At 49.2% G+C, this 12974-nt stretch overlaps 2 long non-coding RNA genes across 3 annotated transcripts in view; both read right to left on the reverse strand.

Annotated features, from left to right (window-relative positions):
• The window catches only part of LOC125983435 (uncharacterized), a 93457-nt gene extending 85658 nt beyond the window's left edge, over positions 1-7799 (reverse strand). Inside the window, exons 1-2 of the long non-coding RNA XR_011088385.1 lie at positions 7058-7799; positions 6560-6921 (exon numbers count right to left, since the gene is read on the reverse strand). This is a non-coding gene — a long non-coding RNA (uncharacterized lncRNA). The remainder of the gene's footprint in view (positions 1-6559; positions 6922-7057) is intronic.
• A 1895-nt stretch (positions 7800-9694) lies between these two features.
• LOC137841058 (uncharacterized) lies at positions 9695-12942 on the reverse strand. 2 transcript variants are annotated; one of them, XR_011088397.1, is made up of 3 exons: positions 12865-12942; positions 12228-12404; positions 9695-9865 (listed from the first exon to the last, which is right to left on the reverse strand). It is a non-coding gene; the product is annotated as an uncharacterized lncRNA (long non-coding RNA). The 2 variants fall into 2 exon arrangements; XR_011088398.1 differs by lacking the exon at positions 9695-9865 and adding an exon at positions 11154-12052.
• Between the last annotated feature and the right edge of the window lie 32 nt (positions 12943-12974).

Below are 12974 nucleotides of genomic sequence, written 5' to 3' on the forward strand. Positions count from 1 at the left end.
CAAACGGGTTCTTTTCACTACGACTGGCCAAAACATCACAAGGAAAAACAGCATTCACGCACAAAGGGAAATCATACGTGTGGCAAAGATTGCCACAAGGATACAAAAACTCCCCAAATGTGTTTCAATCAGCGGTTTTACAAGTTCTGAGTGGTTTGGATGTTACGGTGTACATCGATGATGTGTTTGTTTCAAATGACGAAGAGGAGGAACATTTGGACTTGCTGCAGAAAGTGGTGGAACGAGTCTCCGCTGCCGGTCTCAAGCTGAATCTCAAGAAATGCCAACTAGCCCGATTCTAAGTGGATTACTTGGGATTCCAAGTGACTGAGAACTTAGGAATCTCAGAAGGATTTCGACAGAAAATCGAACAGATCTCGCCCCCGAGATCAGAAACAGAGTTGCAGCGAATACTTGGACTGTGCAATTATGTGCGGGATCATGTTCCTCACTATCAGAAGCATGCAAGGCCACTGTACGGCCGCTTGAAGAAAACTCCGGAGGGCCAAAAACCAACCAAGTGGCAGTGGTCAGACAGTGACAATCAGAATAATTTGAAACAGGCCGTCCGAGAAGCCGTGCGGCTTGAGCCACGAAGTTTGACAGTAAGACTGGTCGCAAAGGTGCAGTGCGAAGAAAATGATGCAATGGTGTCGGTCAGCAACGAAGGTGCCGGTTTGGTGGCCTTGTGGACCTACACCCTGTCCAGCGTCGAGAAAAAATTCCCCCAGGAGGAGAAAGAACTTGCAGTGTTGGCAAGGTACTGGAGTAATTTAAAAGACCTGGCCCAAGGACAAGGTATCAAAGTCCAGACGGGAAGTAACGTGCATCGTTTTCTAAGAAAGACTACAATCGAGAGCACTAAAGCGACCAACATTCGATGGGGCAGATGGGAAGACATCCTACTGGACCCCGACTTGGAAATTGGACCAACTACAACCTCCACAAAGAAGCCGATACTCAAAAAGAGTATGGATGAAGAGAAGCCCTACGAATGGACTCTATACACCGATGGGTCAAAAAAGGAAGGAGAGCAGAATGCCCACTGGGGTTTTATTCTGAAGCAAAATGGAGTGGAGCGTTGCCGCCGCAAAGGAAAGACACCCGGCAGCGCGCAAGCAGGAGAGGCCACGGCAGTGCTGGAAGGACTGTTAGAAGCGGAAAAAAGTCACGCTGGACGCGTAAGACTTATAACTGACAGTCATTATTGCGCGCAAGCTCTCAAATTCGACCTAGCCATTTGGGAAGAGAATGGCTTTGAGGGCGCGAAAGGAAAACTAGTGGCCCACTATGAAGTGTGGAAAAAGATAGCCGAGTTACGGCTAAATTTGAGTCTGGATGTGGTTCACCAGAAATCTCATGTGAAGGAAGGAGCTCATTGGAGAGGTAATAACGAAGTTGATCGATACGTCCAGGAAAGAAGAATAATAGTTGTAGGAGCAGAAAAATGGGACAAGACCCCACGCGGAAAAGTGGTCCCAGATGAGAGCGTGAGGCAAGTCGTGTCGGCAGTGCATGAAGCACTAGGCCACGCGGGTCCACTGCCTACGCGAAAAAAAGTTAGAGATGCTGGAACTCTGGGTCCCTGACCGGACGATTCGTGCGGTCCTGCGGGATTGTAATCCGTGCAACAAATACAACGCAGGGCGAAGAGGACGATGCACGGATGGATTGACGATTAGGAGTACTGTGCCGTGGGGCTCGGTTTGTATGGACGTGGCTGGCCCCATGGGAATAAGTGGCGCAAAGGGTGAGAAATACCTGGTTGTGCTGGTAGACTCGATGTCAGGACACGTCGGGCTGAAAGCAGTGAGAAAAGCCAATGCAAACAGTGTGATCAAGACACTGGAAGATGGGTGCATGTGGCTAGGAATCCCAAAAGAGTTGAGAACAGACAATGGAACACATTTCAAAAACGCCCAGGTGGACGAATGGTGTCGTAGGTGGGGAATAGTCAGAGTCTATTCGCCTCCTTATACACCACAAGCAAATGGGGTGGCAGAAAGAACTATTGGTCTGGTCAAAACCTGGTTGGGAAAAAATGCTAACGGAAAAGAGTGGAGTACTAAACTGCTTGATTTGGTTGCGGACCTGAACGGGAGGAGCAGAAGCAGCCGGCCCTCCCCGTCCGAAGAGCTGAACCAACGACTCTTTGTGTCACAAGAAGTGGGCAGAACCCAAGACGGCTCGTCCCAGAATAAGGAGAAGTGTCGGTTCAGCGTTGGACAGAAGGTGTGGATCAAGTCGAGGGACCTGAACAGCAACACGGCAGTGAAGGCCAAGTACGACTGCTCGGACATCGTTAGTGAAGTTTTGGATAGAAACACAGTACGACTAAAGAAGAAAGGTATCCAAGGAGTTGAACAGCTGAAGCCGTTATCGGCTGACCCGAATCAAGCCAAGAAGTAATTCAAATAACATATGGCAACGGACCACGGAACAATCCCGGCCTTCGTGCGCATGGCCGCACACAAAGGTGCGGTCATCGTAAGAAGAACACTAAATGGGATCCAGACCGGAAGGGCCCTAAATCTGGTGAGATTGGCCAAGCGGGGTTGCACACCCAGTGGACCAGAACATTTTCACTGGACATGGGTCGACGAAGCTTGTGTCATTTGTTTGACACCCAACCTGTTGCCTACTATGTGGTCGGGAGTAGGCTTCATGATGCCATCTGTACTGACCACCGAAGTAAGAGAGCTGGAATTTGCCCAGAGAAATGAGGACAAGCTTCCAGTCAAAGTATTGGATGCCATGGTGTGCCACCAGTGTCGAATTACCATTTTGACACGAATGGTGTTCTTTTCACAATGGGAGATCGGACCAACCATGGATGTACGGGCTGGACAAATTAGCTCGTGCACGTGTGTTCGGGACGGGAGTGAGCGCTCCTCATCGCTTTCTCTCGGCTGACTTTTACACGCACCCAAACGCAGGATATGGATTACACCGACCTATGGAGATGCCCAGCGAGGCCCCTGTGGGGCTTGTCCGGCCTGCGCGTCGGGGAGGAGGACGGTGTGTTGGACATTGGACCCTGGATGGGTCTTACGTCCGGTGCAGAGAGCCATGCGAGGGTTGCATGGGGCGTCGGGATCCAGACGGCAGCCGTGCGTATGGAGGGCCTGGCTACAATGACGATCCTCCCCTCGACTCACCCATCAGCCCCGTACGGCTGATAAGCCCGCTGGATGTGGATGCAGCTCCTTCTGAGTCTGAGGACGACGATGAGGCTCGAGACGGAGGACGCAGGAGCGAGGCTGAAAATGAGGATGCAGATGTCAAGAGTGTGGCCACAGGGGGTTCAACACCACCGGAGCTGAGAGCCCTCGCCGTGGAGAACCACGCTGACGACGACAACGCTGCTGGTCGGTTGTCGCGCCTGATCAACGCCCTCGCAGAGATCGCCCGACAGGGAGACATGGCAGCGGCCTGCCCTACTTCAACGACCGCTGAGGTTGTGAATATCTCAGACGAAGACGACGACATGGCTGTGTCGCTCTTGGGGATCAGGGATAATTTATACCTGTTTTCAATCCAAAGAGGGGGTGTCATGTAACATGGGGGTAGAGATGGTGCAAATGGTAGAATATGGATTGTTCACAGGAATAAATTGGCAGAGCTGAAATTCCAAATTTGTCCAAAAGATGGCGCCAGACCAAAACGTGAGCCCAAAAGAGGGGCCAGAATAAGCTGAACCGGTTAAAATAGATATAAAAAAGGAACACGGTGTCAGAGTGTGAGTCACGCATGGAAGCACAAATGTGATTTTTATTTTTTTTTTTTATTTCCTTGCTTGGCTAAAAATTTATTCTGTAACCGCTTTAAGCAATATTATTTGTCAATTCGATCAAGAGACCCGTTACTATGAGAATAGGGGCGTGACATAAATTGTTTGGAGAAGCACAAATGTGATTCTTATTTTTTTATTTCTTTGCTTGGCTAAAAATGTATTCTGTAACCGCTTTAAGCAATATTATTTGTCAATTCGATCAAGAAACCCGTCACTATGAGAATAGTGGCGTGACATAAATTGTTTAGAAAAGTAGGTCAAGGGTTTGGATTTTTAATTCAGAGTTAATTGAAGCGTAACTTTAAAAAGTTATTTTCATGTAACAGAAAGAGAAGAAAAGGGGAAGTGAAAGGTTTTACCACTAGCTGTGCATTTGGTGGAAAGTACTGCGTGGTCAGGGCGGAAACAGCTGCTGAAGGCCACAGATAACCAAGCGTGGGGAAACTGGCCAGTTCCCTCTATGGGCGTGGGAAAACTGGCCAGTTCCCTCTATAGGCGTGAGAAAGCTGGCCAGTCCCTTCTATAGGCGTGGGAAAACTGGGCAGTCTTACCCTATAGGGAAAGTACAGGAGAAAAGAAAGGGGAGGGGAGGGACGGAGAGGTCTATAAAAGGTCCTGCAGGAGCAGCTTCAGGGCTTTTTCCCCCAAAAGAGCGCTCATACGTGAAGAGGCCCGGAGGAGTTTCAAGATTTTTTTTCCAAAGTCCCAAAGATCTTTGTGTGAGACGCAGGATCGCTGGACTGAAATTAACTTGGATTTACTCCCAAAAATTGGACTGGACAACTTTATAGGAGAAATCGGTGAGGATGACCGTTTTTATGTATTTTAGCGAGAGGGGGGAATAGTCATCGGGCCGCCGGCTTCCTCGTGGCCAGCCTGTTTCTCTAATTTGGATTTTAGAAGCAAGATCGAACTGATCACTCGATTTTGCTTCCACCAAAAATAGCACGCAGCTGGTATTTACCTCTTCCCTTTTTTATGAACTGTGTTTTGCAATCGAATTGTTCTGGGATTGAATGATTTTATTAACACGGGTATCAGTGAGTGAAATTGTTCAGTTTCTGGAGTAATTGAGATTTGTAATTCTATTCCATGTTACTACAATAAATGTGTTTTGTATATTACTTACTTCATTGTGCGCGGATTTGTACTGAATATGCAACCGAAGGCTCAGGCCCGCTTCCCCTTTTAGACGGGCCGCGTAAAAAGGAACTCCGAACAAGTTAGAGACTTAAATAACTTCCGTAGTTATCTGAGCCACGAGTGAATTTCGATCCGTTCGAAAGTTGTTTCGACTGAATAAATTAAAGGAAGTGTTTAAATCAGATTGAATGATTTTATTAACACGGGTATCAGTGGGTGAAATTGTTCGGTTTCTGGAGTGATTAAGATTTGTAATTCTATTTCATGTTTCTTCAATAAATGTGTTGTGTATATTCATCTACTTTGTTGTGCGCTGATTTGTACTGAATGTACAATCGATGGTTCGGGGTTGATTTGACAATTTGATTAATGTGCGGGGGGTTATTATGGTATAATATAGGACCGTAATAAATAAAAGTAACATCAGACAATTTTAGAGAATTGAATAACTTTCGTAGTTATTTGAGACACGAGTGAATTTCAATCCGTTTGAAAGTTTGCTTCGTCTGAATAAATTAACGGAAGTGTTTGAATCGGATTATTGGTTTGGTGTAGAACTGAAAGTAATTTAATTATTTGAAGGGCGCAGGCCCGTTTCCCCTTTTGACGGGCCGCGTAAAAAGTAACTCCGAACATGTTAGAGAATTAAATAACTTTCGTAGATATTTAAGGGAAGAGTGAATTTCGTCAAAAGTGAATTCGTTTGAAAATTTACTTCCTCTAAATAAAATAACGACGATGGTTAAAATAGATCATTTGAGTTGGTGAAGGATAAAAGTATTTCGATTGTCCGTCGGGCGCGGCCCAGTTCTTAATTTTGTCGGGCCGCGTCAAAAGTTAAACAGGACACGATCGAAAAATAGACTTGCCTTCCAAATTAATTACTGGGCAAATCTAAATAAAGTAAGACATTTTTATTCGTTTTAAGAAAGTTGTTATTCTTTTTAAAGCAATCAAGTGGGGTGAAGCACTCCGACAGTTAAGTGCTAGATCTACATATAAGAAGTTAGAATTAATAACGTAAAGTGCATTAATTTTCTCCTTAAATGCTATTATTGTCACACTTTTATTAATTCGATTCTCTTTCGAATAAACAAGTTGGTCGGCTCGCTGCTTGAGCGACCAAGTAGAACGGACCCATATCAACATTTACTTCGGCAAAACTAGTGCTAGGGTGCGCTATACAAACGAATCCCTGAGGTCTTAACAAAGACATCTAAAAATATCCGTAACATAATAAGAACTTCAAACATTAGCGGGGAGCCATCAATACGATGCGGTCACTTCGAAGTCTTGCCTCGAATTGAGTTACTCGGCTCGAGCTTAGGGTGACTTGAGAGGGATTGGCGTCGTACAGAAATTAGATTAATTCCGGTGGAGTTAATTTAACTCGGGTGGTTAGATTACGGACGAATCTCCGAACCCGGCTAAGACAAACCCGTTACCGGGAAGCCGGGGGCACCTTATTGAAAGAGGTGCGTTTGACACTACCATCAGCTTTTCTCTGGTCTGAAAGGAGGAGGAGGAGCCTCCCTCCTCCTCCTTTCAGACCAGAGAACACCCGAGGCTGGGTGAGAACGGGGAGGCTGCGACCCGGCCGGGGGTTGCGGGAAGGGGCGCCACCTTGATCTCCTTCTCGGCGTCGTAGTCCCCTCCGCTGGTCTGGGCTAGCAGAGCGTAGGCTCGTTGCAGCGCTTGATATTCTTGCGTCAGCTGGCGGTAGCGAAGCTCCGCCTCCTCATGCACACACCAATGCAACACAGCACTAGTACCAGAATCAGTCAGACCGGCGACAAAGCACCCGCGACGCAAAGACGAGTCCGATTCCAGGCTGAAGAGGAATGTTTGGCGCCAATACGCTGGCAGAAATGGCGGGCTACCTCTTCGGGTTCCGTGTCGGGGGTTCTGTCGGTGTGAAAAGACAAGGACGATCCGTCCGAGTCCACCAACACGTCTTCGTCGTAGCCGTAAAATGTTTCGATGACCTGCGGGCGCGGAAGCAAACATCTCTCTGAACAAACTGAAGCGACACCTCACGATGAATCGACGAGAGGAACGATAGCGAGAAAAAGGCCATTTCATCTTGCGCAACACCAAGCAGCCGCAAACAAACAGACTCACCTTGCAGGACCTCACGCTTTGTTCCTCCTCAGAGATTCTCGACGTCGGTATCGTAGCAGCAAATCTCTCTCCTGTCGACACAAATAATCCGCCTTTGAGATTCTTTGGATGCAAAGGGAACGAACGGCTCCGGCGCAGAAACAAACGCGACTCACGATGACATTTCTGACATGAGCTCCTGTCTCCAGAGCCTGAAAAACCCGTCACCGGCGATGATTGGAGGGACGCTAGTCTTTTCCAAAAGTGACAACTACAGGGTGTGTCAGGGTTTTCCAGATTATCTTTATCGTATGATTATGTTGCTTTGACTTTGACTGCAACCTGTAATAAATAATATTATTTATCCCTTATTTATCCCTATCGCTTATCCCTTCCTACACAAAGTCGTAAAACATCCCTTGCTATGTTTTGACTAGAGGTCAAGGGCTTTCTCTATTCAATCCACTCTTACACCCACCCTGTTTCTCTTAATAAAAATGCTCGTGCAGGAGCCGAGAGTCAGACTTCATTCGTACAACGGATGGACTCTCCACCTGCAGGTGTCCAAAAGAACTTACTTGTCTCCCGTGTGGTTCTTGCAAAATAAGTTGGAGCGAGCGCAACTCTAACAGGGTGCATTTTGCCACTAGCTGCCTACGGACAATGACGTCGCGCTCGCGGCTCATGGTTGACGGGCTGAGCAGCCGGGCGAGTCCGTCGTTTTCAGCGCACAGCGAGTGGCAAAGGCGCTGACAAAACGGGAGCTTTGAGCTGCTGAAAACGGCAAAACAAGTCTAAAGCGTGTTCAAACGCGTGCGCACAATGCTCCTGCTTGAAAGGTCGGAATTTAAGGGGCCAATTTTTTGGATGGCGGCCGCCGGCCAAGCTTTGGACGGAAAAGGTTTCCTGGCGACAGCGAGCGAGCGCGGCGCTGCCGTACGTGCACCGAGTCGCCTGCCTGAAGACCTTGGACAAGTCGTCGATGATGTGCCGCTGCTCCACAACTTGAAGGAACTCCATTTCACCGTCCTGCTGGCCGCAACCGCGCTCCAGGTCATTGAGCGAACTAGGCCTTCTCTGTGGAACACAAATTCAGTGGACTCTGTTGGCACGCCGCCGTTGTCCGCGTCGACTTACCAAGCTTGCCATATCCTCGTTCTCCTGGGTGACAAAGCGCACTTTGTTTTCAAGGCGACACAGCACCAGCGAGAGTTCTTCATTCTTCCTGCTCAGTCGTTTGTTTTTGTACAGGAGTGGCAGAAACTGGCTTTCTGTTTCTCTCAGTCGCTTAAGCTGCAAGCATGAAGTGCGGGATGCGAAAGACGCACAACACGCGGGCCAGAACGTATCCATTCCTTTTGCATCGGTTTGAACGGAATCGTGGCTTTGGCTCCCAATAAAAGACATCAACCAGGCAACCGACTCGCCGCGCCGCTCAACTAATAAGCAAGCGCAATGGGTGCCTCGCTGGATGGCGCGCATCAAACGTAGCGCAAACCTTCAAGCGTGCCGTCAATAAATTACCAGTTCATTGCGCTCTTCAGAAAGCAGGGCGTTTCGATCCTCCAGTTTCCTGATGACTGCGCTGAGCTCAGCGATTTTCAGATGAAACCTTCGCGTGTCCCGATCCTCCTGAGACTGAAAACGCCCCGCAACACACACACACAACCACTCGTTCAAAGTTCAAAACTGTTTTTGTGCTACCTTCCTCCAGCAACGAACTAAGTCATGCGTACTGCAAGTGTGTGATGAGGTGGCTTACGCTATGAAGAGGATTGCTAGTAGCGCCGTTGACCCCACTTCCAGGGTAGTTTAGGCCCGCCCTTTGGGAATCCCTCAGGGCAGCGATCTGCTGCTCGGCAGCCTGAGTCTGCAGCTGAAGGCGGTGGACGTGGCCGGCCCCAGGGATTTATCCAAAACACTAACCGCTCTGTCTTTCAGCTTGATCTCATCCATCCGGATGTACAAACGGGGAGCGTTCAGGCAGGCGGGCAAACTCATTTGCCAGAATTGTGACAAAAACAAAGAGAGCAACCGGCCAATTTTTATCTTGAATCGACTAGAACACCATTGCTGTGACAAAAGCGAAGCGAGCAACCGGACGTTTTCTTCTTGTGAAATAGAATAGAATAGAATGCCTTAGGTGTCATTGCACTGCAGGTATACAACGAAATTGGGAACATAGCCACGCACCGCGCATCTGATCAGTCCTACCAGTCGGCGGATCTCCCTCTCGCAGTCTCTCTTGGTTCGGCTCAGCTCCTCCCGATGCTGGTGATGAGCCGATCGGAGCTCGGCCGCTCGGGACTGCCAGGCCTGCTGGGCCGCTGCCAGGGCTTCTTCCGCGCTCCTGGTGGAGGCGACACCGCTCGGTCTCCCGACACCGCCGCGTCTCCTCCACTTCCGCCAGCAAAGCGCCCCCGCTCCTCACCTGAGCAGACATTGCGCCACATCGGGCCGTTGAGACCGCAACGGAGCGCCGCGACGCTTACTGGGGACAAGCTACACAATACGGTAGCGGCCGCATCGGAGCCCGACGTGGCGTGCGGATAGTCAGACACGGATTGAGCGGATCACCTTGTCCATGGAGCCGTCCCTCAGGCTGAGGACCAAGGCATTCACTCGCTGGATCTCTCCATCTTTGATTTTGATCACTCTCATCAGCTCCATTTCATGCTGCCGCAGTAATGTCTCCCTGGTAACGGCTAACTCTTTCTGCTTCTCCTCATGGAGTTTGCTTTTGAGTTCCGTCATGGCGGCGGTGGCACGGTGGTGCTCCGCCCGCAGGTCCTGACTTCTCTCTCTCTCCAGACAGCTGACCTGACATGACTTAGACAAACTTTATTGTCATCTTGTCTGCACATGGTGCATACAAAACGAAATTTCGTTGCACACGGCTTACAACAAAGTAGTGATATTGCAGTTGAATAGAAGTAACATATCCTATGAAAATATATATATACATATACTGTATATATATATATATTACAAATAAGTATAAAGTGCAGCAGTGCTAATTATGCAATAGTGCAAGTAGACAAAACAGTATTCAAGAGTGTGCAGAGGAATGCTAAACCATGTATTAAACTTCTATTTAAAGGGTTTACACAAGTTCAGTAAAGTTGGTAGTGCGAGATAGTGCAAGATAGAGGTCCGTAGTGTCATAAAGTACAGTTCTGTGAATGTGTGATGCAGAGTTCAGTTTAGAGCTCAACAGTTCTAATGTTCAACAGTCTGATGACAGCAGGGAAAAAGCTGTTGCAGAACCTGGTGGACCTGCAGCGGATTGTGCGAAACCTCTTCCCAGAGGGCAGCAGGGAGAACAGTCCATGGTGGGGGTGTGATGGGTCATTGATGATGTTACGGGCACGGGACATGCAGCGCTGAGATGAAATGTCCTGAATGGAGGGAAGAGGAGCCCCTATGATCCTCTCTGCTGTCCTCACCACTCTCCTCACGTTCTTCCAATCGGAGGCGGTGCAGCCTCCACACCACACAGAGAGTCAGCTTGTCAGAATGCTCTCTATGGTGCTCCTGTAGAACGTCCTCATGATGGGTGGGGGCAGGTGGGCTCTCCTCATCCTCCGCAGGAAGTACAAGCGCTTCTGTGCCCTCTTGATCAGTGCCGTAGTGTTCATAGTCCAGGTGAGGTCTTCTGTGATGTGGACCCCCAGGAATTTGGTGCTGCTGACCACCTCCACAGCTGAGCTGTTGATGATCAGTGGAGCGTGGTGAGGCTGGTTTTTCCTGAAGTCGACGATGATCTCCTTCATCTTCTCCACATTCAGGATCAGGCTGTTGTCTCTGCACCAGCCCACCAGCTGCTCCACCTCCTCTCTGTAGTCCAGGTCGTTGTTGTCTCTGATGAGCCCCACCGCCGTTGTGTCGTCTGCGAACTTCACGATGTGATTGGTGGTGAACCTGGGGACGCAGTCGTGTGTCATCAGGGTGAACAGCAGGGGGCTCAGGACGCAGCCCTGAGGGGAGCCTGTGCTGAGGGTGATGACATCAGAGGTGTTCTGTCCGACCCGGACTGACTGAGGTCTGTTGGTGAGGAAGTCTAGCAGCCAGTTGCGAAGGGGGGTGTTGAAGCCCAGGTGTTCCAATTTTCCTACTAGATGCTGTGGGATGATGGTGTTAAACGCTGAGCTGAAGTCCAGGAACAGCATCCGAACATGGGTGTTCTTCTCCTCCAGGTGAGCCAGGCTCAGGTGAAGAACGGAGGAGATGGCGTCCTGAGTGGAGCGGTTTTGCCGGTCGGCAAACTGGAACGGGTCAAATAATGGGGGGAGTCTGGAAACGATGTGATCTTTAAGCAGCCTTTCGAAGCACTTCATCATGACCGGAGTCAGTGCAACAGGCCGGTAATCATTAAATGAGGTGATTTGAGGTTTCTTCGGCACCGGAATGATGGAGGCAGTCTTAAAGCACGCTTGCACTGTGGCTTGGCCCAGCGAGGTGTTAAAAATGTCTGTGATGACCCCAGCCAGCTGACTTGCACATTCCCTGAACACACGCCCAGGAATGTTGTCGGGGCCAGGGGCCTTACGGGGGTTGACTCTCCTCAGGGTCTTCAACACATCGGCGGAGTCAAGGCAGAGTACCTCCTCTTCCTGATGGGGGACAGTTTTAACTGCTGGAGTGCCGTTTAGTGCCTCGAACCTCCCAAAGAAGTTATTTAGACCATTTAGAAAGTCAGCATCAACTTCACCCACCGGGGGGGGGAGGGTGAGTTGTAGTCTGTAATCGCCCGTATGCCTTGCCACATACTCCTGGTGTTGTTGGCGTCGTGGAAACGATCCTGAATTTTTCGACTGTGGTCTCGCTTCGCTACCCTGATGGCACGGTTCAAGTTGGCTCTCGCTGTCCTCAGTGTCTCCTTGTCGCCAGACTTGAAGGCAGAGTTCCGTGCTCGTAGCGTTTGACGTACCTCCTCAGTCATCCAGGGTCGTTGGTTGCCCCGGGTGATGATATTCTTAGTGGTGCTGACGTCCTCGGTGCATTTGTTGACGTAGGCTGACACAGTCATGGCACACGCATGTCAAATCTACATCGGGGAAACTGGGAGGGAGGGAGGGAGGGAGGGCGGGAGGGAGGCAAGCAGGGAGGCAGGCAGGCAGGGAGGCAGGCAGGGAGGCAGGCAGGGAAGCAGGCAGGGAGGAAGGCAGTGTCTGTCTGTTGAGGTTTTCACCTTGTTCTTCTCCTGCTGAAGTTCTCACTGGACGTCCATCAGTTTGGCTCTCAGCTCGTCATTGGCGGCCTGAAAGGCGTCCGTTCGCTCCGCCTTGACCCGCCCTGCCGGAGCTCGTTTGGACATCTCTTACTCGAGTCTCGCCCGGTCGTCAGTCAGAGATCACAACATTTGTACCTGGAGAGCACAAACGCAGCGCTGTTTTCCACTGGCTTCGGACTCAACTTCAATCGGTACCGTAACGTACAACATCATAAACATAGATCTAGCTTGACTTATTCATTGAATAAATGCATTTGGTTCTTCAAAACTGCATCACGCAACATAGCGTGACCGAGACGGCCGTTATCCACCTGCGTGAAGTTATTTGGTGAAATGAATGAGATGTTTAAGACACCATCGTTCTGTCTCTATGTAGATGAAGGGAAATAATCGATTGCTGAAGGTCCAAAGGTGTTGTGATAAACAAATAAACATATTAGTGACATATTTGTGATAAACATATTAGGCAGGATAATCACATATGTTAACTTGACTGCCCACACTGTATTTATTTATGGTTATTTGTTAAATCGAGTACTGTTAGACATGAAACAGGAAGTGTTTAACATAAATGGATGACGAAAGGGGTACTCACCATTGTAGCTCCTGCTGGTCAATGATACGAGCCTCTTCTTGCAGTGGAAAACATACAGCCAACAAACACCGTGGAACCTAAAGGAAGGAAATTAAACATTAACATTTAGC

This window comes from Syngnathus scovelli, chromosome 16 (assembly GCF_024217435.2).
Source record: "Syngnathus scovelli strain Florida chromosome 16, RoL_Ssco_1.2, whole genome shotgun sequence".
In the NCBI taxonomy this organism is placed as follows: Eukaryota; Metazoa; Chordata; class Actinopteri; order Syngnathiformes; family Syngnathidae; genus Syngnathus; species Syngnathus scovelli.